Raw genomic sequence first — 24027 nt, 5'->3', positions numbered from 1 at the left:
TTTTATCCTGTTACCTACCTACCGGGGTTACCTTGAGAGTGGTTTCTCTTCTGACCTCCTCCCATAAGACTGCTGTTGCCTCACACTGATTCCAACTGCACTATTTTCCAATAAACATGGTACTTATCAGACTCTCTATCTGGTTTGACACTATCAGGTAGCCAAAAAATCTAAATGCAGTGACATGTTTCTTTGAACCATTTCACAGGCCAGAGAGGTGATGATGCACAAAACACATCTGAGGTGGCTTCATGTGACCTCAAGTTTAATATTTATTACAAACGTCATGTTTAAATACAGGGTTAAGTCCTGTCACATACCTAAGCTTGGCCCATAGACTTGGTAATAAAGAACTGTTCTGAGGCAATGTTCCTGAGGTCAGACTTAAGTGAATGGGGTTATAGAAGCTCAGATCCAGGTGGCTCAGGAAAGTTGAACTTTCCTCAGCTTTACAAAACAGGGTCAAGCTGCCCCAGCTTGCAGACCCCCTAATCCCAGAAATACTCATTCTATAACCTATTAACAATTTTAAGCCTGGTGATGCTCTCAAGGCTTCTTGGAATGATGGGTCTGACCTTTCTAACTTGTAGAGCTGATCAATGTGAAAATTACCATCCTTCCTACATAGATTAAGTGCAGAGTTTTGCTCTTTTTTATTTTAAAGGAAAACCTTTTGTTCAATCTTTGTTATGGTTCAAATACATTAATGCCATCAAAAACACCTTCACTTCTTGCTTTTTAAGTTGCAAGCCTAGTATTCTTGAGCAAATGGGTTCTACTCACAGAAATTCCACTAAAATTGTATATTCTCTACTACCTTGTAGAAAAAAATTATCCAGGAACAATATCAGGCTGCTGTTTTCATTGGTCATGCATCCTCTTAAAGCTATTTCTGGATTAAACCTATGAACTTACACCTCATCCTAATGACCCTTCACTGCTCAGTGCCAAGGCATGACACCCCTGGCCAGAACTGAGGAACATGATATGAGATGCATCATAAAGCAAGGTCACTAGGTTTTACTGTACTACAATACCAGGAATGTGGTTGAGAAAATGCTGCAAATGCAGCATTTTCTTGATGCAAATCCAAAGGAGAAATTTGTTTCACCCCCTAGAATCAGGACTAGATGGGCTTCTCCAATTTGGTTTCTCTTCCGCACACCTTGAAGCTTGTTCTGGATTGTTTGCCTCTTTTCCTTGGCTGCTGGAAAGCTGATAGCTAGAACTTCCAGGAAGAAGAGAACAGTACTTCAAAGTACACTTGCCCTCATACCTCCATCTTATTTTCCTTTGACTTATTTTTCTTTTTTATCCTAAGTTTACTTTATCTTGTCATACTGTATGCATCTTTGCAAGCCTTCCCCAATCTTTTTTGGAACAAGGTGGGGTATAAATAAAAGTAAAGATATTATTATAGTCAGTGTGTATGCCTAATCCCCCTAACCCGAGAGAGAGAGCTCTTGTAAGCAAGGGCTGTGCATTGCCCCACTTTAAAACCCCTATAGTGTCCAGTGCTGTGCTTTTACTGCTAAAAAAATATTTGGGGGAATTAAATGGCAGAACATGTACATTTTGATGCACTGTTACCTGAACTATGAAATACACAGTATACTAATGATTTTATCTTTTATCCTCAAAACAAGTTCACATGAGTGTGAAAGGATGCACGTACAAGAGTGTTAACTATAGCATTAGTTATCAGAAGCAACCTTAAGGTGCAGTGCTAGGGAAATGCTTAAATATATTGGTACAGGCACACTATCCCAAGTTACACACACATTGAAATGAACAAGAGGATACAGAAGAACTGTCCATCACATACTACCAAGTTGGAAAAAAAGTAGGCTGCGAGACGATAAATTTGTCATAAATACATAGCTTGGCACGCTCTGGCATTTGTACAGAAAGAAGGTCTGAAGGGCTATACCCCCCAAACTGCTAACTGGTTGAGGTTGGGGGTGAAGCCACGGGAGGTGGGAGCTGGGGGAAGGGGAAGAAGTGAACTTTCATTCTCTTGAACACTGACTGTAATGTTTCTTATAATGTGCAAGTGTCACTTTTGTAATTTAAAAATAAAAAACACTGAAGGAAACATTTAGAGACTTGAGGCTATAATGCAGTCTCAAATCCTCAAAATGCCTAATGTCTTAAGGCTTTGTTCCGAGAGACTCAACTGGGATACTCCAAACATGCTGCCTTTGTTCCAAGCAGCCAGGCATCCCCTTCCCGCAACTTGGCCTTCCTCCCTATAGACTTTATCATCTTGCCCTGGATTTCTGCACAAAGCATGTAAGAAATTGATGTGTTCAGTAACACTCATACAGGTTGTTAAAATATGAAAGGGCAAAGAATCTTTCTCCATCAGAACATAGCTATAGAATTTATAAGTCCTTAAAACAGCATATAACAAATTATAAAGCATTTAAATTCATAATTGGCTCAATATTTTTACATGTATTAAAGTAAAACATGTTAATTGAGAAAGACTAGTTTGGGGAATTATGTCCCTAAAATGAAACACTTTGTAAAGTGTGGGTTTTCATTTGTTCTAAATTTTTTATCAAATGAAAATTCCTCCTTCCTCCTCTTCCACTAAATAAATGTGCCAAACAAAGAGAAGTTTTCTGTGCCTTCAAAATGTACTACTTTTTCAAGGTTTTTTTAAGCCTATTTGAAGAAAGCTAATTAAATTAACTTGACCAAGAGAGTTTCTCCATGTCCCCAAAATTTTAAAGTTAAATCAAAACCGATGTATAAATTTACCAATGTACCAGTTATTTCTAAAGCGGCCATGTCACAGTGGACACCAACACAGCCCAGGCCAGGATCCAACGTGGGCTCCAAGCCTGGGCTCCATGGGAACAGTCAGGTGGAGACTATACGTCTGGAGCTCAGAGATGATGTCAGAGAAACCAGGATTGAAAGCATCAGATAGACAGCAGACAGCGGAGGAGCGGCGAAGTCAGACACTGAAAATATATCAACTAAGAAAATCAGACAAGGCAGGGATGGGTCAAAGGAAGGATCCAACTAGGTCAGAATGTGGATGATAAAAGCAAGCAGTAACCAAGCAACCCAGGTGATCTCTGATACCTGTGTAAGTTTTCCTCCTGGCTTTGTTGTATTTGTCCACTGGTGAGGGTGTTAGGTATTGGAGTCAGATGTTAATTATTATAAAAAGGAAATCAAAGGCCTACAGATAGACTCTGCCCTTGATTAACATCCAGGGCACAGCTAGAGGAATTAGCTCGAGGGTGCTGGATGCTTTCTCACCTATTTCTCCAAGAAGCTTTTTTGGCAATCCCAAAGACTATGAATGATGATTCCAGTTTGACTGTAGATCTTGAAGTAGATGTCTAAGGAAGTCTTGATAAACCCTTTTATAAAATGTAATGAGAATACTTTTTCAATTCACTGTGAGGCAAGCAGCCAACTTCCTAAGGAGTTTGATCAGCAAATGGGGTTTTGAAACAACACATCCATCCACTTCTTCTGCAAGAACTTCTCAAAGCTGGAAGGGGAGACGTGCACTGCCTACCCACCCACTCTGCACTGTGACGCCCTTTGCCCCCTCTCCAGCTGATCAAAGTGGCCTAAATCCATCAGCCAATTTGTTCTGGATCCATTTGTCTTCTTATTTAACCTACAGAGAAAAAACTACTGCTCTAAAGGTACTACTTTCAAATCCAATCTTACTCCTTCCATGCCTCCTTTTCCCTCAAAACCAACTGTTTTGCTTTGAAGTGGACAGAACTGGTAGGAAGTTCTAATTTTGTACCTGCCCAACCAGCTGCCTTTCACTAACGTGAGTCCTTCACCCTCCAGACACCAGAGGAGCCCTCACACTCCCCCCTGTCCCCACCAACAGGGGTCCAGAGATCTCCCAACCACTCTAAGCGCCCCCCACTTCCTCCAGCGTCTCCAACCCCAAGACCCAGCCTGCTCCACTGCAACCTGTTTTTCCATCCATCAGACAAACGGTTTCCAAACAGTGGACTGTGACCCATTAACAGTTATGAGTTTTTCAGAACACAGAATAGAAACAGAAATAGAGTAGAAATAGAAATGAAAATAGAAACAATACACAGTAAGGGTACATATTGTTTCATGAAACCTGTTTCAGATACACATATACTTACTTGTGCCCTGAGTCAATGTGAAAATTGTACTGTGTTGTAATCCAGAAATGCCTGAAACAAGTCTTTGTCCATCTAGTCAGACTTCCCCCTTGCTACTGGGCCTGCTGCTCAGCGGCTCCTTTCCCCATGACGGCTCAAGCTCTGAATAGACTGCCAGCTGTCTTCTTCATCGGATGTTTGCACAAACCTTGGCCTTTTAGAGTGACTCACAAGCTCCTTCTCATGTAGCCACAGGACTGCCTTCTCCTTGAACAGACCAATGCTCTGAGCAAACACACACACACACACACACACACACACACACACACACTCCTTTCCTATCCTTAGCCCTCTTTTCAGGATCTGCTCACAGCACCTCCAACTGTCTCACTATGAATAACAAACCCAGAAGAGCAGGACTCCATTTCTTTGTATGCTACCTTTCATCTCCAACGAGAAAAAACATCACCACAGTCACTCTTGAAATACCTTAGATTTTCTCACAAAACTAACTTCACTTTCCTGATGTAATACATCCAGTGCCTGATACCAACGCCAGGTGAATGTAGCTCATCCCTAAAGTCTGTCTGCCATCCTTGAGAACAGATGGCTACTCCACCTCCACGTTGCTCTCTTCTTCCTCTCACGAGGCAAATGGAAGGAGAGAAGGCACAACGAGGTGATTGTAGGACCATGGGGGTATCCTTCCCTCTCCCAAGGACAAGGGCGAAAGCTGTCCAGCACAGCTCCATCCCCGGTCCTGCCCTCCCTTGTCCAATCGCCCACAATTCTCACCCAGACAATTCATGCATTATCTTCCTCTACAGAAAAACTCACTTTCTGTATCTTCCTGTAGACCATTCAGTTTACTTTTCTCAGTCAAACTGAGTATCCCACTTTTTAATCTTCCAAGAGATAACAAAGCTAAATGAGTCCTTAATCTGCAGGATGTGGGACATTAGTTCGACAAGAAGGGAGTCGGGAGACAATGAGGTCTGAAGGTCTCTTATGAAGCAAACTGCTCAGTTTCCTCTCTTACACGGAAGGCCTGCTTTGAGGGAGGAACATAAACGTGGGGCATCGGTTAGAACACCAAGGGAGAGAGTGAACAGGTCTGAGAACTGCAGGACAGCTGTGCTAGGCTCTGAAGGGCGAGAAACACTCTCAAAGGGAAAAGGAAAAAGGGCAAGTCACATCTAGGGCACATTCCAGAGTTCTCCTCGCAGGCCCACCTCTCCCTCTCTGCGACCCGGCCCTTTTCCCATTTCCCAGTCAGGAATCCAGGGCTCCTTTACCACCTCTCTGGTCACCTGGTTATTGGAAGGACAGGCCCTCCAGCCCCACCCAAGTCGCCTCTTCCTCCTTCCCCACTCCTAGCTGGGAAAGCTCTTAACCAATCTAGCACTGAGTTAAAATTTCTGATGGCTCCCAGCTCCGGAGGCCTCTGTTTACCTTGCTAGTCAAATGAATCTCTCTCCGATGGAGATTTCAGAAAATGAAGGAAAAGATAGGACAACTCTTGCATCCATACTCTAGGGTCTATGTAGAAGGCTTCCTTCTTTGGAATTTCCTATAAAGTTTCAGCCCCTAGACCACTGCCATTCCTAGGCACCTCGAAGTACACAGCTTGAGTTGCAAAAAGCCATTCTTCTTTCCAACAAGGTAAAGAAGGATTAGAGTGAAAGGAACAGGAACAGAAAGCTAATAGTGTAAAAAATAATGACTGACTGAGCAGCTGGGTGTGAGGCGTCCACCCTAGATAGGTAAAATTCACGCAAGATCACATACTAAGGATTCAAACTCTGGAGGGAGGTAATATGACAAAAGGGAGCTGCAGGGGTAGGGAAAAAAGGCATCCTCAAAATATATTATCCTCAGGATCACCTAATGGCACAGGAAGGAGGATGGCAAATAAACTAAATCCATGGTTCCTCAAGCCAATCTTTCAAATTTTCTAGTGTTGCAGGAGTCCACTTTTCTAATTTAGTTTCACCCATACAATTTAAGGACAAGATAAACAAGGGGAAATTCTCTGCTTCACATATAGCACACTTAAAAGCGGACTGGCATTAATTCTACCGTATTACCTTAACTGGCTACACAAAGATGAAACTGCATTCCAAACTATACCCTGTGCTCACAAAGCAGTATCTCACTTAAAATACACAATCTAAGATCCATTTTTCTCAACTCCGTTTATGAATGGGTAAAGATTTTACTAAAGTGATAGTTTTTTTTCCTACTACACATCAACTCCTAACATCCACACAGACTCTTCCAACTTGTCCCCAAATTGGAATCAGATTCATTTAAACATTATCAAAGATCACTCTTTAAGAATAATTTTATAATTTCATATAAAAATGTGCCCCACATTCACACTCAGATGTGTACAACTAAGAAAATACTGGTTAGCAACAGTGAACCTTTAATGAACTTAGACAACTCAAAGCGCTTTCACGGAGGGCGATAGGAAAATGCTAGCATTACGGATCCCATTTCATGGCTGGGTAAACCGAGGTACTTAGTTCAATAAACTTGCTCGGATATACAGTGGTAGAGATGGAAACAGAAACCAATTTCTCCCTCTGACTCTGCGCCCAGTCCCTCTCCCACTAGACTCTTCAGCACTCGGTAGCTAAAAATGGGACCCACTTGAGAACTGCAAGCGTAAATAAAAGCTTCTTGTTTTATTTAGTAGTGGGGAGGTGGAAGAGAGGGAGACTTACCCACTTGATGCACCTGATCCTGTACCGGCCTCTAACAAGAAAGCTTTCCCTGGATGCCCAAAGCACCCACCCCTTTGAGCTGAGACACGGAAGGCACCCCCTATGCAGCCCCAGCAGCACGAATCACACAGCCCGGGAAACGCGAGTGGAACGCTGGGCGTCTGGGCAGCGCTGGGGTCGCGGGCCTCGGGACACCACCTGCGCCCAGAGTTGCGCCGGAGCCCGCCGGGCTAGGAGGATGCTGAGCCGGCAGCACACACCTGCTGGAGCCCTCCGCGGAGCACCGGGCCGCCTCCCGCGCCGGGGACACCCACCCAGCCTCCGGGCGCCGGAGCCCTCGGCCGCGCTAGGCCGGGGGCGGGAAGCCGCGGCGCCCCTGCCAGCGGGCTGCGCTCGGCGGCGCAGGAGAGCCACGGGGCAAAGCGAGCCCGCCCTCCTCCCTAGCCCTCTCCAAACGGCGTCACCTGTGCTGGGTCCTGGGGCGACTCGCGCGCGGGCAGCGGTGCGCCGGGCCGGGAGACGGCGGCGAGTGGTTACAGTCGCCTGGTCATCCGGCCCGGCCCGAGGGCTGGCGCCGGCCAGAGCCGCCCCGCGAGATGCTCTTTGGGAGCCAGGGGAGCCAGGGGAGCCGCGGGCTCCGAGCCGCAGGGAGGAACAGCCGCGGAGGTTATTGCTACCGCCGCGTCCGCCGCGCCCGCCTGGACTGCGGGCTCGGGTTACCGCAGAGCGGCTCCTTAAAGGGGCCGCGGCGCTCGGGCTCAGGCTCCCGCTCCGGCGCCAGGAGGCTCCGACCCCAGGCCAAAGTGGGCGGGGCCCGGGGCCCCGAGGCCGGCAGTAGGGCTGACCTTCGGGTGCTGGAACTTGGGTCCCGGAAAGGGCTCAAAACCGGGAACACCCGAGGCGGGCTGCGGTGGGATCCTGGAAGAGCATACCTCGCCAGGGACAGAGCGTAAGGTTCCTCGGCTTTCCAAAGCAAGTAACAAAACTAGCAAGTGGGACAATGGTCTGAGTCCGCTTCCGCAGCGGTCAGTACCTGGGCTAATCACGTAACCAAAATTCTTTTCAGATTATGAGTTTACATTTTTCCTTAGATGCCCAAATTCTGGTTAATGAAGCGCATGGTTTGATTATCCGAAAGGAGGTGAAAGGGCAATTGCTGATTTTTCCTGCCACGTCTCTCTTAGCCAAAGTCCCTCGCAGTTTTTGGTTTGGGGTTGCAGATGCGTTCCAAACTGGGTAGGGGGCGTGTGTGGAAGAGGCAAATTCTTTTGGAGCAGCCTCGTCCGGAATCCCTGAAAAACAGCACCTACACGCGGAGCCCCTCTGCTGTCAGTGTGGGGAAGTAGGATTTGGAATTTTTGGGGTGCTGGCTGAGAATTCCAAGTTGCCCAGTGCATAAAGTTTGCCGTTAAATAGTAGCTCTTCTGACCTGTTAAATGCGTCTCAAAAACTTCCAGGTGTTCTGGATCAAAAAGATAGAATTGTTCTGAATAAAACAAAATAATGAAGAAATATATTTAGGCTGTTATAATTTGCAAAAAAAAAAATCATAAATACTTTTTTTAGAAAGAACCTCACTGAGGTTCAATTTCTTCATCTCTATAATGGGGATAATAATTCACAGACATCTCTGAAGTGTCTTGGCAAATGGACTTCAGACTGACTTAGAAAAGACAAAACCCATTCCAAGCTACAGTGACAGGAACCTGCCCTGTAGTCAAGCAGGGAGGAAGATCTTGCAGGCCCCCAAGTGCATGTTCCCCTTTTTCTCGCCAAGATTCTCAGGACATACCGGGGTACCAATACCCTTTGACAACAACCTGTCCCATCACAGTCGCTTCACAGTGTGCATAGTCCTTGACAACTTTGGTTTGCCCCATACCTGTCTATGTACTCACACAGGTATTTCATAACTATCCACGGACAGGATGGTTGTAGGTGCACATCAGTGGGATCAGCCCTGCAAGTACAGATTACACACATTATCTCAGGAATCTGCATCAAGACGACCGCTTCCAGGGGCTTCCCTGGTGGCGACGTGGTTAGGAATCCACCTGCCAATGCAGGGGACACGGGTTCGATCCCTGGTCTGGGAAGATCCCACATGCCACGGGGAGCAACTAAGCCCGTGCGCCACAACTACTGAGCCTGCGCTCCACAGCCCGCAAGCCACAACTACTGAGCCCGCATGCTGCAACTACTGAAATCCGTGTGCCTAGAACCCGAGCTCCACAACAAGAGAAGCCACCGCAATGAGAAGCCCGCACACCACAAGGAAGCGTAGTCCCCCCTCGCCGCAACTAGAAAAAGCCTGCATGCAGCAACAAAGACCCAGTGCAGCCAAAATTTTAAAAAATAATAATAATAAAATAAAATAAATAAATTTTTTTTTAAAAAAAGATTACCTCCTCCAGACTCTGTCCTGTGCTTGTCTGCAGTGGCTGATAGTTGCTCTGTTCTTTCCTGATAAACACACCACGGTTATCTTTTATATGCATATTCTCTAACACCCACAGCAGTAGCCAAGACAAAGTAAACCCACAGGAATCCAGCATACTCTTATCCCACCATACTCCTTCATGTTAGGCCTCTACAAATGCATCCTCAAATCTGCAGGATTGTTTTAGGATTATAGAGAGTGTGTAAGTAAACACATCAAGGACAAGGCCTGATATAGGAAAGGAGTTTGGTAAATATTAGTTGAATTTTGAAGCTTTTAAACTAATTAAAACTCAATGACCTGAGGAGGTAGAAGAATACATCAACTGCACATTTTTCCTCAAATTTTTAATGCAGCTTAATTTCTTCAAAAATGCCCATTTCATTATTCACATTTACATCTTTAATTACTATTCTTAACTTTGTTTTACCAATACTGTTTTTCCAAGGGCAGTTCCCACAAATTCTGTATTTACTACCTCAGTTTTTCTGCATTTTGAATATGTCTCAAAGCTGGATTGTACTTTTTATACTTTTGTTCATTGAAATAGTTCAAAGAAACAGTCAGAGAAATGAAATTTTCCATACTTAAAAAGAGAAAAAAAATACTAAAATTCTTTTGAGGCAAATTTTCCTGATAAATGTCTGTTTCCAAAAATTCCTAAACTTCTAATTAGAGCCAATTATTTGGAAAACTGAGACCAAAAGCTGCTCCTTCCTGAACTTACAAGATAATTAAAGCAAAAGTATTTTGGGGAAACTGCCTCAGTTCTCCATTCTGCTCTGTTAGTGAAGCTATAACCAAAATGGCACCAAACATTTTGATAGAAAAGTTGATTTAGTCAGAAATGAATAGCCCCCGGCACAACTTTTCCCTTAATTGGTAGTTTTAGTGTATTAAGAAATTTTTGTAAGGTTTTTTTTAATAATTAAAAGTACTTTCATTTGTTTTTCAGAATTTTTCAAGAAGAAACTATTTCAGGATATTAACAGTGGTTATCTCTGGGTGGGTGAGATTCTATGTCTTTTGTGTTCTTTTGGTTCTCTTATTTTATGAGACTTTCTTCCCATAATATATATGTCTTACTTTTGTCTGCATTTTTATTTTTAATGAAAGTAATACAGTTAAGTGAAAATTCAAGTGGTTCTTAAAGGCTTTTAATAAAAAACACCCAGGAGTCCCATCAGTCCCCTGACCAACTTCTCCCCCACCTAGCTTCACCCCAGTTCCCCACAACCCTGCTAAGTGTTCTTCATTTCCTAAATGATAAACGTATACCAATGTTTCTTGATTTTCAGGTTTAGACATCATTTATTGACTTCTTGTCATGGTATTTAAGGATTTAGCTCTTTTATACACACCACTACCCACTTTGCCCTCACCCTTCCTTCTGACATAGCCACATCCCAACTCTTGTTCAAGTCAGCAATTAGGGTTTGTATCATCTTGACAATACAAATATAGGGTGTTGCTGAATCAAGTAAGTTACCATGATAACGCTTTTCTTGAAAATCTCCTGTTCTTTCTGGAGTTAAAAATTGCTTTGTTTTTTCACTTAAAAAAAATGTACCTAACCTGAATTTTATCCAGATGCTTCAACGTAACTATCAAATGCCCATCAATAATATCTTCTAATGCCCAAACACATGATTTTTCGTTTATTCTCTTTGTTAAAGCACAGACCCCAGTAGCTTACTCAGAAGAGGTGCATAGAAGATAAATTTTTAGAGGGCTTGACTGTCTGAAAATGTCTTTATTCTATTCTCTTCCCTGATTGATAATTTGGATAAACTGAAGATCATTTTCCCTCAGCATTTTAAAAGCATTGTTCCACTGTCTTTTACTTCCAGCGTTGCCACTGCAATGTCTAATACCTTTCTAGTTCCCATTCCTCTGTATCTGACCTATTTTTCCTTCTAGAATCGTCCCATTATCTCTAGTAGTCTAAAAGTTCACAGTGATGTGCCTTAGAATGGTTCTTTTTTCATTGATTGTGCTGGATACTCAGGGGTTCTTTTGATCTTATCTGCAATTATTTTCTTTTATTATTTCTTTGCTAATTTCCTCCCTCCCATTTTCTTGTTCTCTCTTTGTGAGCTCTTATTACTAGGATGTTGGGACTTCAATATTATTCTCTAGATTTATTGTCCTTTTATCTGATTGATCATCTCTGCATCTTTCTTTTCTACTGTCTAAGACAGAGGTTCTAAATTGGGGGGAGGGAGAGTTGATTCTCCCCACCCCAGCCATTTGGCAATGTCTAGTGATATTTTTGGTGGTCACCACAGGAAAAAGGGGCATGCACTGGCATCTAGTGAGTAAAGGCCAGGGAAGCTGCTAAGCGTGTTACAATGCACAGGACAGCCTCCCACGACAAAGAATTTCCAGCCCCAAATGTCAGTCATGCCAAGATTGAGAAATTCTGGACCAGGAGAATTACTTAACTTTATCTTCCAACCTTCTAAAGTTTCTATTTCAAACATATTTTTCTTTCCCATTCTCTGATTAGCTCTTTTGTTATGGGAACTCTCCATCAAAAAATAAACTCCTTTCTCCAGAAAAGAAATTTCATACTTCACAGAAAGATTGTGTTGGTAGTGGTACAGTCAGGGTGGGGTGCATGAGTGCAGGCTGGCTGTATGAGGTGGGGAAGAGAACCAGTGGTCCAAGAGCTTTGTAAACAACTTTGGTCAATCCCCCTTCTTCAGGTTTATTCCTCAACCCTGCCTTCCACCATACACTGCACCTCCAAATGCTAAGTCTCCTCCAAGCACTTAGGTTAGCCCCTCTCCCACTTTGTCAAGTCAATTACAGTCGGCCTGCCATTTCTGTGGATGTGGAACCCGGTCATAGGGAGGGCAGACTGTACTTCACCATTTTATGTAAGGAACTTGAGCATCCATGGATTGTGATATCCAAAGGAGGTCCTGGAACCAATCCCCCAAAGATACAGAGGTATGACTGCATCTCTACTCCATCCAACTTCTGGCTTCCAAAATTTACTGAGATCTCCCATTTGCTGCGTGCTTTTCTCCAGTCCTCTTCTTTCTTGTAGCTTATATCTTGTAAACCCCTTTGTACACTATCATTTTAGTGCTACTCTGCAAAGAATAAGTGATTTTAAAAAATTAAGTAGGGGCATCCCTGGTGGTGCAGTGGTTGAGGGTCTGCCTGCCGATGCAGGGGACACAGGTTCATGCCCCGTCTGGGAAGATCCCACATGCCGCGGAGCGGCTAGGCCCGTGAGCCATGGCCGCTGAGCCTGCGCGTCGTCGAGAGCCTGTGCTCCGCAACGGGAGAGGCCACAACAGTGAGAGGCTCGTGTACTGCAAAAAAAAAAAAAAAAAAAAAAAAAAAAAAAAAAAATTAAGTAACAGAAAGGGATCCAAAACAGAGGAAGGGGAAGAACATGGATCTATTTTTCTTAAATTTCCTAACTTATTTTTTAATTGTGCCAAAATATTTTCATAAATTAAAAAATTTTTTTACAAATTAAATAGATGTTAACAACCACTAGTTTATGTATATGTTTATAACTTTTAGATCAGTTTGTTTAATATCCTTCCAGATACTTTTCTATGCATACTTGCATATACTTTAGGATTTTTAAACTAAAAACCGAATTAAAACAGTACATATTATTGTGTAATTGCTCAGACTATTCCATTCAATGGGTGTACCATAATGTATTTAAACAATCTCTTACTGTTGGACATTTATAGACCTTACTGTTGGACCAAATTTTCAGTTTTCCCGATACAGTAAAGAAGTCATGTCTGACTAGAAATTAATTCTAAGATTCAAAGCCAGTTTCAAGATTAATGGGGAAACACTGGAGGACTCCGGCTCAGATCAAGAGGAAGACAAAGGGGATGACCACTTTCCCACTGATAATACAGTGGTACTGGAAGTATCAGTCAAGGGTACTAGTGAAAGAGAAAAAGTAAAGACAATAACCACTGGGAAAAAAGATTATAAAGTTGTTAATATTTGTAGATTATGATTATATACTTGGAAAACCCAAGAAAATCAACTGAAAAAATATATAAACAATAGAAAATTAAGTATGGGAGAAGGATATAAAATTAATTTGTGGAAATCTGATATATATATGTATACATATAACTGTGTACGTGTGTATATATACATATATAAATACACATATATATTTGTATACACACACACACACACACACACACACACACACACACAATACCCCCTTACAAAATAAAAGAAAGAAAAGCTTCCACTTACAACTGCAGCAAAAAATATAAAGTGCCTAGGAATAAATTTAACAATACGAATAACAATATAAATATGAAATTTGAAATATGAAGAACCCATATATCATTATGATAAAAATCAGAACAAGTATGTTCCCTATCTTCATCCTATGAACAAATTTAAAAATAATAAAGTTGATAGTTAAATTATTCATAACTATAGTTAAATACAATTTTAAAATTTAGAAATATTCCTTAGTGTAAACATCTCCTACCCTAGCTCCATCCTCTGCCAAATATATTCAGTTCCAAAAGAATCAAATTTTTGTAGTGATATAATTCAACTACTTCACTAGTCATGTTTTCATATGCACTGGCCATATGAACTATCTTAAGAGTAACTAAAAAGAAAAAAACAAGAGCAATTTCCATGACAGTACTGTTTTAATATACAAACATATTATCTCCCTTATATGTCCCAATCAAATTGATCTCCTAATGTCATCATGACTATCACTCATGTGATAGTATTACTGTAATCAACCCAAGATTTAAATCATGTTCATCACTAACTGAAGTTCCTGTTATAGGCACTCTGTATGAGAAGTTAGAAGCATCAAGAATGAGAGTTATGAGGGACTGGTTCAAAATGATGGAGTAGAAGGATGTGCTCTCACTCCCTCTTGCAAGAGCACTGGAATCACAACTAACTGCTGAACAATCATCGACAGGACACTGGAACTCACCAAAAAAGATACCCCACATCCAAAGACAAAAGAGAAGCCACAATGAGATGGTAGGAGGGGCGCAATCACAATAAAGTCAAATCCCATAACTGATGAGTGGGTGACTCACAAACTGGAGAACACTTATACAACAGAAGTCCACCACTGGAGTGAAGGTTCTGAGCCCCACATCAGGCTTCCCAACCTGGGGGTCCGGCAATGCGAGGAGGAATTCCTAGAGAATCAGACTTTGAAAGCTAGCTGGATTTGATTGCAAGACTTCAGCAGGACTGGGGGAAACAGAGACTCCACTCTTAGAGAGCACACGTAAAGTGGTGTGTGCATTGGGACTGAGAGGAAGGAGAAGTGACCCCATAGGAGACTAAACCAGACCTACCTGCTAGTGTTGGAGGGTCTACTGCAGAGGCGGGGGGTGGCTGTGTCTCACCGTGAGGACAAGGATCTCATTCAGATTCGATGAAGAAATCAAAAGCTTTACAGACAAGCAAAAGCTAAGAGATTTCAGCACCACCAAAACAGCTCTACAACAAATGCTAAAGGAACTTCTCTAAGTCGGAAACACAATAGAAGAAAAGTACCTACAAAAACAAACCCAAAACAATTAAGAAATGGTAATAAGAACATACATATCGATAATTATCTTAAACGAGAATGGATTAAATGCTCCAACCGAAAGACACAGGCTCACTGAATGGATATAAAAACAAGACCCATATATATGCTATCTACAAGAGACCCACTTAAGACCTAGGAACACATACAGACTGAAAGTGAGGGGATGGAAAAAGATATTCCATGCAAATAGAAATCGAAAGAAAGCTGGAGTAGCAATACTCATATCAGATAAAATAGATTTTAAAATAAAGAATGTTACAAGAGACAAGGAAGGACACTACATAAAGATCAAGGGGTCAATCCAAGACGAAGATATAACAATTATAAATATATATGCACTCAACATAGGAGCACCTCAATACATAAGGCAACTGCTAACAGCTATAGTGAAGGACTTTAACATCTTACTTATTACACCAATGGACAGATCACCCAAACAGAAAATTAATGAGGAAACAGAAGATTTAAATGACACAATAGACCAGATAGATTTAATTGATATTTATAGAACATTCCATCCAAAAACAGCAGATTACACTTTCTTCTCAAGTGCACATGGAACATTCTCCAGGATAGATCACATCTTGGGTCATAAATCAAGCCTCAGTAAATTTAACAAAATTGAAATCATATCAAGCATCTCTTCTGACCACAATGCTATGAGATTAGAAACCAAATACAGGGAAAAAAACATAAAAAACACAAAGACATTGTAGGCCAAACAATACATTACTAAATAACCAAGAGATCACTGAAGAAATCAAAGAGGAAATCAAACAATACCTAGAGACAAATGACAATGAAAACACGATGATCCAAAACCTCTGGGATGCACTTCTAAGAGGGAAGTTTATAGCAATACAACACTACCTCAAGAGACAACAAACATCTCAAATAAACAACCTAACCTTACACCTAAAGGAACCAGAGAAAGAAGAACAAACAAAACCCAAAGTTAGCAGACGGAAAGAAATCATAAGATCAGAGCAGAAATAAATGAAACAGAAACAAAGAAAACAATAGCAAAGATCAATAAAACTAAAAGCTGGCTCTTTGAGAAGATAAACAAAATTGATAAACCATTAGATAGACTCATCAAGAAAAAGCAGGAGAGGACTCAAATCAATAAAATTAGAAATGAAAACGGAGAAGTTACAACAGACACTGAAGAAATACAAAGCATCCTAAGAGACTACTGCAAGCAACTCTATGCCAATAAAATGGACAACATGGAAGAAACGGACAAATTCTTAGAAAGGTATAACCTTGCAAGAATGAACCAGGAAGGAATAGAAAATATGAACAGACCAATCACAAGTAATGAAATTGAAACTGTGATTAAAAATCTTCCAACAAACCAAAGTCCTGGACCAGATGGCTTCACAGGTGAATTCTATCAAACATTAAGAGAAGAGCTAACACCCATCCTTCTCAACTCCTCCAAAAAATTGCAGAGTAAGGAACACTCCTAAACTCATTCTATGAGACCACCATCACCCTGATACCAAAACCAGACAAAGATACTACAAAAAAAAATTACAGACCAATATCACTGATGAATTTTAATGCAAAAATCCTCAACAAAACACTAGCAAACTGAATCCAACAACACATTAAAAGGATCATATACCATGATCAAGTGGGATTTATCCCAGGGATGCAAGGATTCTGCAATATACACTAATCAATCAATGTGACACACCATATTAAGAAGTTGAGGAAGAAAAACCACATGATCATCTCAATAGATGCAGAAAAAGCTTTTGACAAAATTCAACGCCCATTTATGATAAAAACTCTCCAGAAAGTGGGCATAGAGGGAACCTACCTCAACATAATAAAGGCCATAAACAACAAACCCACAGCAAACATCATTCTCAATGGTGAAAAACTGAAAGCATTTCCTCTAAGATCAGGAAAAAGACAAGGATGTCCACTCTCACCACTGTTATTCAACATGGTTTTGGAAGTCCTAGCCATGGTAATCAGAGAAGAAAAAGAAATAAAAGGAATCCAAATTGGAAAAGAAGAAGGAAAACTGTCACTGTTTGCAGATGACATGATACTGTATATAGAGAATCCTGAAGATGCCACCAGAAAACTACTAGAGCTAATCAATGAATTTGGTAAAGTTGCAGAATACAAAATTAATGCACAGAAATCTCTTGCATTCTTATACACAAATGATGAAAAATCTGAAAGAGAAGTTAAGGAAACACTCCCATTTACCATTGCAACAAAAAGAATAAACTACCTAGGAATAAACCTACCTAGGGAGATGAAAGACATGCATGCAGAAAATTAAAAGACACTGCTGAAAGGAATTAAAATGGTACAAACAGATGTATAGTTATACCATATTCTTGGATTGGAAGAATCAATATTGTGAAAATGACTCTACTACCCAAAGCAATCTACAGATTCAATGCAATCCCTATCAAATTACCAGTGGCATTTTTTACATAATTAGAACAAAAAATCTTAAAATTTGTATGGAGACACAAAAGACCCCGAATATACAAAGCAGTCTTAAGGGAAAAAAATGGAGCTGGAGGAATCAGACTCATGACTTCAGACTATACTACAAAGCTACAGGAATCAAGACAATATGGTACTGGCACAAAACAGAAACATAGATCAATGGAACAGGATAGAAAGCCCAGAGATAAACCCATGCACCTGTGGTTGACTAATTTATGACAAAGGACACAAGGATATACAGTGGAGAAAATACAGTCTCTTCAATAAGTGTTGCTGGGAAAACTGGACAGCTACATGTAAAAGAATGAAATTAGAACACTCCCTAACACCATACAAAAAAAAATAAACTCAAAATGGATTAGAGACCTAAATATAAGACCAGACACTATAAAACTCTTAAAGGAAAACATGTGAAGAACACACTTTGACATAAATCACAGCAAGATCTTTTTTGATCTACCTCCTAGAGTAATGGAAATAAAAACAAAAATAAACAAATGGGACCTAATGAAACTTCAAAGCCTTTGCAAAGCAAAGGAAAGTACAAACAAGATGAAAAGACAACCCTCAGAATGGGAGAAAATATTTGCAAACGAATTAATGGACACAGGATTAACCTCCAAAATATATAAACAACTCTTGCAGCTCAATATTTAAAAAACAAACAACCCAATCCCAAAATGGGCAGAAGACCTAAATAGACATTTCTCCAAAGAAGACATACAGATGGCCAAGAAGCGCATGAAAAGCTGCTCAATATCACTAATTATTAGAGAAATGCAAATCAAAACTGCAATGAGATATCACCTCACACCATTTAGAATGGGCATCATCAGAAAATCTACAAACAACAAATGCTGGACAGGCTGTGGAGAAAAGGGAACCCTCTTGCACTGTTGGTGGGAATGTAAATTGATACAGCCACTATGGAGAACAGTATGGAGGTTCCTTAAAAAGCTAAAAATAGAATTACCATATGACCCAGCAATCCCACTACTGGGCATATACCCAGAGAAAACCATAATTCAAAAAGACACATGCACCCCAATGTTCACTGCAGCACTATTTACAATAACCAGGTCATGGAAGCAACCTAAATGCCCATTGACAGACAAATGGATAAAGAAGTTGTGGTACATATATACAATGGAATATTACTCAGCAGTAAAAAGGAATGAAATTGAGTCATTTGTAGAGTTGTGGATCGTTATAGAGACTGTCATATAGAGTGAAGTAAGTCAGAAGGAGAAAATCAGATATCGTATATTAATGCATATATATGGAACCTAGAAAAATGATACAGATGAACTTGTTTGCAGGGCAGAAATTGAGACACAGATGTACAGAAGAAACGTATGGACACCAAGGGGGGAAAGTGGCAGGGAGGGTGTTGTGTGATGAATTCGGAGATTGGGATTGACATATATACACTAATATGTATAAAATGGATAACTAATAAGGATCTGCTGTATTAAAAAAATAAATAAAATAAAATTCAAAAAAAGGTAAAAAACAAGAATGAGAATTATAATTATTGTTTATATAGAAAATGCACATGCTACATTCAGATCTCCCACTTAATCTGGAGCCCTGCGTTCTTTGCATTTTAGTAGAAACAAAACATTTTTGCCCTCTAGCAAGTAACAATTTTGAAAAATTATCCATTTCCATCTCTTTTCAAAATACTTGTTATACTTTGCAATATACTAAGAAGCCAATCTAGTTTTAATAAAAAAGAAATCATCCTTTGTAAATTTATTTTCCAACAGGAAATGTGTGGTTCTTGTCTCAGATTTTTATTTTATTTTATTTATTTTTAAATTAATTAATAATTTATTATTTTTGGCTGCACTGGGTCTTTGTTGCTGTGCATGGGCTTTCTCTAGTTGTGGCGAGTGGGGGCTACTCTTCATTGTGGTGCGTGGGCTTCTCACTGTGGCTTCTCTTGTTGCAGAGCACAGACTCTAGGCATGCAGGCTTCAGTAGTTGCAGCACACAGGCTCAGCAGTTGTGGCTTGGGGCTCTAGAGCTCAGGCTCAGTAGTTGTGGTGCACGGGCTTAGTTGCTCCATGGTATGTGGGATCTTCCCGGACCAGGGCTTGAACCCGTGTCCCCTGCATTGGCAGGTGGATTCTTAACCACTGTGCCACCAGGGAAGTCCCTAGTCACAGATTTTTAAATTCTCCTTGGCAGAAAATACAAGGTCAAAAATAATTATTCAAAGACTGTTACAATTAAGTGTTTTCAAACTTTGTCAAATATATTCTGTAATAAAATGTGGAGTGTCCCAAAATGCTAACATAATATTTAATAGACAAAAAGTAGTTAGAAATGAATTGTCGGGTAAAGAAAATTTTAACTATTAATTCTATTTATATGTGGCATATTAGGAACTATAATATCAATAATCAAAAGACCATCAGGATTAGGAAATTTAATTTAATCTATGAATTCTTCCTCCAATCAAATACAAATCAAGCATTTCACAAAAATAATATATATACCAAGTCAAAAAGAAATGTCAATATTTTTACCATAGAAATTATTTCTTTTGATGTAGATATGAAATTCACTATTTCTCTAAACATGTACAGATAGAAGGTGAGGTCTTCAGAATTTGGATGTTTGGTGATATAACCAATTGACAGAGAGAATATTATCTGCACTGGTTGTCTATCTCTCTGCATGGCTAACATGATCCACCAGCAACTGGAAGTCACCTTTGACTCCTTTCTCTCTCCACAGAAGCTTTAGGATCTGCATTAGAGCAACTGCCTGCAAAGTAGTCTCCTTTGTTCCAGTCTTGTTCCCACATCTTCTAATCTACCTCAGGTGCTGCCGTCAGTAAGAAAACAATGACTATTTTCTGAACTTAGAAATAAATGAAATCACATACTCACCCAAAGTCCAGCTGAGTTCTGGACAAGTACCTAATTATCAAAGCCCACCACCAATAGAAGTGGCAACATTTTGGTACATCAGAGTCCAAAGCACAACTGAGAGTCTCACAATTGTGTTCTGGGAGTTTGATCACTGAACACACATGGATTTTAAGTTGGTTGAAGACAAAGTTTCTGTCTTCTCCACCTTTGCACCTTACCCTGCACCTTGCAAGGTGGGTGCTCTCTATGTGTTCTCCCCATACCTATTTTCCCCACTTTTCTTAGCTAGCAAAGGAACTCAGTTAAGAGTTGGAAGTTCTGGGACTTCCCAGTTGGTCCAGTGGTAAAGAATCCACCTTCCAAAGCAGGGGACACAGGTTCGATCCCTGGTCGGGGAACTAAAATCCCACATGCCTCAGGACAACAGAGCCCACGAGCCACAACTACTGAGCTTGCACGCCTCAGCAAGAGACCCCGCGCGCCGCAAACTACAGAGCCCATGCGCCCTGGAGCTTGCACGCCACAACTAGAGAGAAGGCCTCTCACGGCAACGAAGAGCCTGCACGCCGCGTTGATAGATCCTGTGTGCCACAAAGAAGACCCGATGCAGCAAAAAAAAAATGAAAATAATAAATAAAATAAATAATTTTTTTTTTTTGCGGTATGCGGCCCTCATTGTTGTGGCCTCTCCGTTGTGGAGCACAGGCTCCGGACGCGCAGGCTCTGCGGCCATGGCTCACGGGCCCAGCCGCTCCGCGGCATGTGGGATCTTCCCAGACCGGGGCACGAACCCGTGTCCCCTGCATCGGCAGGCGGACTCTCAACCACTGCACCACCAAGGAAGCCCCCAAAATAAATATTTTTTAAAAAAAGACTTGGAAGTTCTATGGCTAGGGGAGAGTCTAAACTCACAGTCTACATTCTAGAGTGGAAAAGGGCAAAAGAACGACATGTTTTCCCTCATTTTTTATTCTGAGCAATTATCTAAAGTTAATAAAAGGGAATCAAGTGATTTAAAGAAATGTTTTGCCTTTCCTTTTAGAGCTCCTACAGAGAAACTGCCCTCTGGTTTGTACAGGAAGTGCTGTACCAGATGACATTTTACAAACTATCAGGATTTGGCTTTTAACACAGTTTTATGCACACAATATTCTATTAGTACAGAAAGGGAAAGTAGGCCCTCTAATATATCACAAGTGAAAGGAACTCAATTTCAATTCACTTTGTCTTAATCCAAATTATTAAATCTTTCAACAAAGAATGCACATTGTAAGGGCATCACGGGAAACTTTTAAAATTGCATAAATTTTGATTGCAAGACAGACAAGAAATTCTTAGAAAAAAGTAACTATCACTAACAGCTAAAAACACCAACTGTCTAGATTCAGCATTTATTATACTGATTTGGAAAGGAGAGGGGACAAACAAACCAATAGAGCTAAAGTTCAAAACCATGTGTCTCAATATTTAGATGTGTTTTTTGGTAGATCTGCCCTTCTTTGGTTTGTAATGACCATTACAACAGTAAAAACCAATCATTCTTTGAATTTGGAAATCAACATAAAAATACAAAGAGTCAACTCACTGACACCCCTGTTGTGCTTCATCACCCTGGACCCAGAGTTCGGCCCTCTCTCTAGTTTTCATAGAAAATTATCTCCAAGAATTTCATGATTTACCCCAACTTTACATACGATTAAGGAGATTCCTGAGAAGTTGAATGGTCTGCCATCAGCTCTGTGTTCCTCTCTCTCTTTTTCCCTACATGACAATTGAATGGGCATCTTCTGTCTCTCAAACTCCTTGGTGTTTCACTGCTTACCTAAAGTAGTTCTTCCAAACAAATACAGCACTAATCCTAAAATAAGTCCTGTGAAAAACTTTCTTCAACTTGATTCACCTCCCTCGCTTTCATTTCTCAGTAAACTCTTACACTCTCCTAGCCCCTTGACATTTTCATCTCCAAGTTTTCAAAACTTCTTGCGTAGCCTGATAACATATGGGCTTTTCTGCTTTAATCCTGAGCTCTAACTTTTGCAATTAACCTTTGCTCAGTTCACTTCCACCCACTCCAGGTAACAGCCTCATCCAATTTTGGACTGATTTCAGCTTTGGCTCCGCTCTCTTTTTCCTATTTCCACAATCCACCAAGGTACATCTGATATCAACTCCACTTACACAACAGCTATCTAAAGCTCTCTTTCTTGAGCTCCAGACCTACATTCCCAATATCCTACTACGTGTTCTCAGGTTCTTCAAATGCAATAAAATGTAACTCATTATCCCCCCACTCCTCCCTATACTCTTCTTTCTCACTTTTCTCAGTTTAAGGAGTCATTGTGCACCTAATCACCCAACCCAGAAACTTCAATTTTCCTAGACTCCTCCCTCTTACTTAGCCCTCTGTATCCCGGTAGACACCAAATTCTGTCAATTCTACTCCCTAAAGATCTTTCATATATTTATGTCCTCTACCCTCCCTCTTTCACTCACCCAGTTTAGGCCCACATGCCGTCTTTAACCTCTGGTGTCTCTCTGGTGTTTTCCCTCTTTGAGTCTTTACACAGGAAGTTCCAGGACAATAATTTCCTTCCCAGTTCCTAGCACCACAGGTTTCACACATGACAGACCATCAATAAGCATTCATTGATTACAGAAGAGACTTCAAATCCTCGTGATCGGCTTCCCTAGTGGCGCAGTGGTTGAGAATCCGCCTGCCGATGCAGGGGACATGGATTCGTGCCCCAGTCCGGGAAGATCCCACATGCCGCGGAGCGGCTGGGCCACTGAGCCTGCGCGTCCGGAGCCTCTCTCTCCGCAACGGGAGAGGCCACAACAGTGACAGGCCCGCGTACCACAAAAAAAAAAAAAAAAAAAATCCTTGTGATCTCACATCTTTCCTTTCCTCCCCATTCATTGATTGCCTCTGTCTCTACATCCAACCTTGTGCTTCTTCAGGATTCTTCTAACTTGCTGTTGATTTTCTTCTTATCGTTTTACCTCCAATCAAAGCTTTCTATTACTCTTTGTTGCCTATCAAGTAAATGCATGGCACCAAAATCCTCCATTCTAGCTCAGAACTACCTTTCCAGTCTTATTGTTCACACCCTCCCTCTCATATTCTTTACTCAATTTAGCCAAATTCTACCACTAGTCATTCTCCCCAAAAATGCTGTGCATTTTCCTGCCTCCTTGCCTTTGCTCATGCTGCTTCCAAAACACAGGATGTCTTGTCTTCATATCTTTCTGTCAAAAGCTTTCCTAGTTTTAAGGCCCAGATCAAATGCCACTTTCTTCATAAAGCATACTATTTCTTCCAGACAAAATTTCTCTCTTCCTTTTCTCTCCTTCTTTGAAACTAGTTTGTTACTTGCTTTGTACGAGTATTTTATTTCTCGTACTAAAGAAGCAGTATCATACAGTTTTTCAAAGCAGTGCTTTTCAGACCACCAGCAGCAGAATAACAGGAGTCTTGTTAAAAACAAAAACACCCAAAAAACCGCTACTGAATCGGACTCTTTTGAGGTGGAACTCAGAACTCTGCAATTTGAAAACAGGCTCCCCAGTAAAGGGCACAGAGAAGTTGGAGGCCTGTGAGGTACAGAAGCAGGCCTTGAAGTCAGTCCAACTGGGAGTTGCATTCCAGTTGTATCTCTGTTAAAAGATAATTTTCAGAAAAAGCTAAAATCGTGACTCTGATACAGATAGAAAAGAAAAAAAAGTTAAAGATGTTATTTAACTCGTTCAGTGAGGGAAACAGGGAGATGTTATAACCTGTTCAAAAGAGAAT

The 24027-nt window shown here is 41.0% G+C and overlaps 1 protein-coding gene across 5 annotated transcripts in view; it reads right to left on the bottom strand.

Moving 5' to 3' along the window:
- The window catches only part of TLCD4 (TLC domain containing 4), a 105645-nt gene that overhangs the window by 56733 nt on the left and 24885 nt on the right, over positions 1 to 24027 (bottom strand). Inside the window, exon 1 of one of the 5 annotated variants that reach the window (XM_059056907.2) lies at positions 7315 to 7650. The exons of 1 other annotated variant lie outside the window; for it this stretch is intronic. The gene's annotated coding sequence lies outside the window, so the exon portion shown is untranslated. Of the gene's footprint in view, positions 1 to 3276; positions 3381 to 6850; positions 7079 to 7314; positions 7651 to 24027 lie in introns of those variants that run through there. 3 more of the 5 variants (XM_067040198.1, XM_059056913.2, XM_067040192.1) reach the window with 3 other exon arrangements.

The sequence above is a fragment of the Kogia breviceps genome, chromosome 1 (assembly GCF_026419965.1).
Source record: "Kogia breviceps isolate mKogBre1 chromosome 1, mKogBre1 haplotype 1, whole genome shotgun sequence".
Classification (NCBI taxonomy): Eukaryota; Metazoa; Chordata; class Mammalia; order Artiodactyla; family Physeteridae; genus Kogia; species Kogia breviceps.
Note: the sequence above shows the minus strand (reverse complement) of the source record. Positions and strands in the feature narration are given on the sequence as shown.